A 6,127-nucleotide genomic window follows, 5' to 3' on the forward strand; every position below is an offset into this window, starting at 1 on the left:
TAAACCATATTTGTTTGGTTTCAAGAAAATCTGCAGAAGAGCATTCTTGCAGTATTGAGTGTAGAGTTTTGCAGACTTTAAATATCGGTTAACACTGTTGGACTGTGAAGTGGAATGTGTGGACTGTGGATGATTTCCTGATCTTGGCTGTGCTGCTGAAAATGAATGTCACACCCAAATACTTTGTACCCCCTGTTTCTCAGAATTATCGGAGCTTGTTCTAATCCATTCCTGCAAATTCAGTCAGATTAGGTTGGCTAATATCAGTAAGCTTTGAGATAGTTTATCTTGCCCAAAGTGAATTGAGGAGCCCATCTGATCCTTCCTGCTGGTAATTTCATCAGCCAACACCATTGTTTAACGGAGGTAATACACTCTTTCACTGTGCAGAGTCAGAGTTAAGACTGAAATTCCTTTTCGTTTATCATTGGAAACCAGAACATGTGGTGGTTGATCCCCATAAATATCTCTCGGTACTCTCTGCGTCCTGATTGGTCCCCAGAGTAGCTGAGACTGGAGCACTGGATGCTCTAGTTCCTTTTTTGCTAGGTACCTTCCTCCTCCTTGATGAGCTAATCAGTATTTTTCCTCCCTTCACTTTCAGCCTCTGCTTATTCAGGTCTTATAACACTATTATGTCCCAATTGTCCTTTTATCTGTGTTCTTTTTAATGTGTTTCTTTTCCAAGCAACTGTACAGATGGCATTGGGTGGGAGGGAGAGAAAATTCTTTGATAACATCAGAGAGGGGGCCCTGGTCTGGTCTCAGTGTCCAGCCAAAGAGTACCAATTACAGGGGACGTCGGGCTTTGTCCTGAAGACTCTGTACTGAAGCATTCTTGTTTGCTCTGTGGAATAGTAAATGTACAATACCTCAGCACTGGAGGTAGTCAGTTTGATCAAAGTAAATTTTTAAAAACTCCAGGCTTTACCATCTAAAGATTGTGCTAAAAAGTGAAAGACGCTTTTTGCCCCCTATATTTAGAACTTGGGCTGGATTTGTAAAATCAACATATAACCCAGGTAATACTTAAAAAACAGTATTTTTCTCCTTGAAAGCTTGGGCAGACTTCAAGGGAGCAGTGTCCTGGTTGTTAAAAGGGAAGATGCATGACAAAATGATGCCAAGGAAGTGATGGATATGAAACATAAGGAAAAATGCGTGAAAGAATTTTCTTCATTTCTCAGTAATTGCGGCATATGAAGCTGTTCCCGCTGAGGAAGTGAACATCCAGTTCCCCACAGGAATTGGAACTATGTAAGCAGTTACCAATTCTAGAAAAGAATTCTGTCTGCTGAAATTTTTGAACAAACTTTTCCATATCTTCAGGATAACTGCTTTGTGTACCAGTGCTTAAGTTCACGCTTGAACTACTTGTACAGAAATGGAACACGTCTCAAAGCTTTGAATGAAAACATGCATAATTCATAGCTTGAGAACTAATGCAGTAATTTTCCAAATTCAGTGTTAATACACATATATTACTGCTTGTAAAGTTAGCTTATGCTTACAGTGCACACAAAGGTTGTGACTGCTTTATTTCCACCCTAATCTGAAATTGCTATATGTCAGTAATTAATGTCTTGAGCTTTCTATGGAAAAAGTAATGTTCATGTCCTGAAATATAGAAATATTATTTCATGGAATTGCACTCTTCTTATTAGGACTCTTTCCTGTCAGTATAAATTTATTTCTTATACCTTGTTACTAATGTCCTTCTTCATCCTCAATTTATTCTGTGAAATGAATGTCTACTTGTTGAATTTACAAGAATATTTTGAGACTGAAAGATGTTTTCAGATGTCCAAACAAATGCACTGTAAGCTCAAACTACTTCTGCTCTTCTGCATAAGAGAATGTAATTTGTGGAAAAGTATTGTAGAGTTAGGTGTTATTTCATAATGTGTACTGATGTTGCAGTGCTAGAAATGGGAGGTGGGAGGAGAATCCTGCTGGAATTTGGATTAAACTGTGTTTTTCTCCTTTTCTGGTGTAACTAGAGTTGCTGTTTCCTGATGGATAAACACTAAAGATGAGGATTTTCTTTTTAAACAAACCATGGATGAATCAAACTTGATAGGTTTTTGTGTTGGGTGTTTTTTTTTGTTTTGTTTTTGTTTGTTTGTTTTTCAAAAGATTTCTAACCTTTGCCAGTTTGGGGAATAACTTAGAAGGAGAAATTTTGCCACAATACTGTACTAATTCTAGATAGACTTCATTTTAGACATCTCAGCTATTGAAAGTTATTTCTAGATGTGAATTGTCAAAAATAAATAGTCTATATACAGCTGTCTGGAACACTTGCTTTTTGAATTGTAATATGAAGATGTAGCCAAGCATCAGCATAGACAGAAAGCTTTTTGTCCAATGTTAAACCACTGTTCCAACAGCATTAGGCTATACTTCAATTTACAGCTTTTATTTTGCCTGTGTATGGGGAGTAGAATAAAAGCAAAAAAAAGTTACTCAAATATGTAACAAAATGCAGTTGTATGTAGTTCTCTAAGGTACTATTAGAGAAGCAGAGCTCAATAAAATTAGGTTCTTACTTCTGAGTCTCGAGCACCTTATACTTTTCTTTCAAAAATTTATGAACAGCTTGAAGATTCTTAAAACCTAATTTAATTTCTTTGTTCTAGAAAGTAAAACTCTGTAATGATACTTATATTTGTTGGAAACTTTACATTCGTAGTCTGGAACTATAAGCAAAGTTGGTTTGTAGTCTTGATTTTGTTCCCAGTGTTGCAATATCTGAGCTTCAAACAACAGATAAATGTGGATTTTGCTTCTTTTTTTGCTTTTCTTTTGTTTTTCTTTTCTAAAACCACTTATTTTCAGAATTTTGAATCATCAAGCAGAGGGTGGCTTCCTGTTTTCAATGAGATGTACTTTAGGGAGAGATTTGTGAATGGAGAAAGGAATGTCTTCGTAATTCCACTGTACTTACTTCAGCCTCAAGAAATATTAGTACTGCTGAACAGCAAGCTCTACAGCTTCATTGTTTCAAGAAAGTTCACTGCCACCAGGATTATTTTTTTTACTTTGAGGTTGTGGCTGGGTGAACTACTTCATTTGAAAGACATTGGAATTTGTAATTAATTCGTGTATTTTCTTTTGGCTACCATAAACTTGTGGGGAGGGGTATGTCTGCAGTCTTGGGTACAGAGTGAAATTATAGTAGAAAATTATAGTTCCTTCTTTGTTCAGTATATTTTACCTTTTTGTATTTTGTGGCATTTTTACCTTCTAAATCTAGCAGGGAGGAGTCAGTAACTTCACTCCTGTACTAAGGACAAAAATCCACATGTGAAAACCCAGCTCTCAAACTGAGTTTACAGCTTGTAACGTGCCCAATGCAACAAAGACCCTTGGCACTACTGTCATGATTTTCAGACACAAATAAAATGACAGTTACAAATTTGTCTCTTTCCTTTTATTAAAAAGGGGGTTTAGCTGAGCTTTCTCAATAGGAGTAGGCATGGGAATCGATTTGTTTAGGGTAAGACCCCCAGGAAATATTAATTTGAGAGTCAACACAGGTATTTTAACACTAAGGAAGCACATAAACACTTTAGTTAAATTCTTGAGATTGGTTTAAAAGTTTCCTTACACTTAAATTTTTTAAAAATGAAAAATTACATACTTCCAGGAATGTGTTTCAACTGAGAAAAGATGTGCTAAAGCACGAGCTTTCTTCCTTCTTTTACAAAACAGCAAGGTATAGTGTAGGTTCCACAGTTTTCTTTGTACTGAGTACAGTCTTGCTGCTGTCACACATGGCACAAGAACTTTGGGCTCTTTCTTTTGATAGTTCCAAATTAAGCCTACAATTTTCTATATTCAGATGTCGTGTATGCAGCTTAGCAATGCATTAGGGAGATTTATTTATGAGATGTCTATATTAAAACAGATTTTCTAAAGTGTAATTGGAGTTTTGAGTTAGTTTACTTGTTTAATTTTAATCTAGTATATCCTGAACTTTAATCTAGTAGATCCTGTAAACCCCGCTAACTTCACAGAAAGCTAGTAGGAAGAAGAGGAATCTTAGGCGTTGGCGGTAAACTTGCCACATTTCTGTGTTAGTTGTGCTAGCTGCTGAATTGCCTTTGCTTGTCCTGCCTGCCTGTCCTGCGTTAGTACTCCTTGTGAGATTCTGGTATCATGGCTGTAGTTATGATCAGTGTTGATGCAAATGCGTGAAACTTAAAATGGGGTTACAAAATTTAAATTCAGACTCCTTTACATCATGCTAAAGGAACATTATATGTAAGAACTGACTGAAAAATTTGTGTTCCTTTCTGCTTCTTGGAAGTGTAGGATGCTTCCATGAGACTTCCAGTTCTTTTTTTCTCCTTTTTTTCCTCCTCTTTTCCCCCCTGCTGGATAAATATGAAGTAGGATGCTATTCAAAAAATACTGCCTGAAAACACACCTCAGGGTTTTTGCCCTGTTCTTCCCCTTTGTCCCCTTACTGGAGCCAATTTTTGAAGCCTCTAAGGTGCTCCCCCCCCCCCAGCCTGCATTTAAAGGAGTTGTATGTACCAAGGCAAGTTATCTTAAGGGCCTCAAATCCAGGTTTGTTGGTGTGGGGTTTTTGTTTGGGTTTGATTATTTTGAATTAAAAAAAAAACAACAGTATGTTGTCCTCTTAATTTCTCTTCAGCTTTATTTCTTTTGCTTTCTTCTCAACTGTCATTGCTTTGAATAAACTTGAGGCAGCACACAACGGAAGCATTTTGTCTGTCATTACATCTCTTTTGTTTATGCTTTTCTGCCCTGAGAAAGGGCTAGCCTGAGAGCGCGAGCTGTTGGCAAAGAATTGAATCGGGTATTAATTTGTGCATTACTCTGAATTTCCCACTGCACTAGACACGGAGACAGTAATGCTACACTGTTTTGTGAAGTTGTGTTGAGAGGTAAATTCTATTAAATATGTAGCAGTGAATTAGGATATAATAGTTCCTTTAACATTCTTTTAGTGTTTTGCTGTAATGGAGGTGGTTGCCTTCACTTGTGCTTTCATGATAGTCTATGTGATAGAAGGACAACTTTTGCTTTTTAATATTCCAAACTACGTTTCCTGAGTTGACTAATCTACTCTCTAAGGGCCTTCTGTGTACCTGTGTTCTTGCATACCTGCTCTTCATCAGGCTTCTCAGCTTTCCTCTTCTTAGGAAGCCTTCTCAGGTTAGGCTGTCCAACAGCTTCAGCGAGCCACCAAGGTTGGGTGCCATGGCATTTTATCAGCATCTTAAGCAGGCTATGGGACTCCAGAGGATGCCTTGCAATTCTGCTGCCTTTTGCAGCTGTATCCCTCTGCGTGAGGAATTTAAATGCCTAATTTGCTCAAAGCACCCTCTTGTAGCTGTAGCCCCAAATACACCCGAGTACTTGCAAGTGTTTTTCAGAATTTGCCTGTCTGTGCTAAAACTGCACTTTGGACAGTTTTCCTTGTGCTAGAGCACAAGTAAATGAACTGCTGCGGCTAGCACAGTCATTTGTCCTCGTAGGGTAGTAACAATATTTTCCTGTAGTTAAAAAGCGTGCAAAATCCATTTGGGGGAGGAAGAGTGGTAGCTTTGTAACATTTTTTTAAGTTTGTCCAGGGAGATAAGGACAGGCTCATCCTGCACGGCGGTTCCTACTTTACCTCCTGCTGCCGCACTCCGAGTCGCACCGAGAGCGACGGCAAAGGAAGAGAAACGGGCACGAATCTGCAAACTGCTGGAAACGGCCTCATCCCGGTAAAGCAAAGGGCAGGAGGCACGCTGATAAGAACGCATTCTGAGCACTGGGTTAGTTCTTCTCTGTGGAATGAGACAGCCTGAACAGCATCTGACAGGTTTAAACTACTTGATATATATAGGCGCTGTGTATATATATATATACGCTTTGCCGCTTCACGCGGGGTCGCTCGGCGGCGGCTGACAGAGGAGAGCGGCCTTCGGCCGGCGGCAGCTGCCGCCCGGGCAGAGGAGGGGGGGCAGGTCAGGCTCTTCCCCCCCATCATCGCCACCACGGCGGCCCTGGGTCTGCCTGCCCGGCCGCTACCTGTCCGTCCTTCCCCACGATCCGGTCCCGTCCCGGGGCCGTGCTACCGGCGCTTCCGGGTCGCCGCGCAGGCGCA

This window comes from Vanellus vanellus, assembly GCF_965231255.1.
Source record: "Vanellus vanellus genome assembly, chromosome: 1".
Lineage (NCBI taxonomy): Eukaryota > Metazoa > Chordata > Aves > Charadriiformes > Charadriidae > Vanellus > Vanellus vanellus.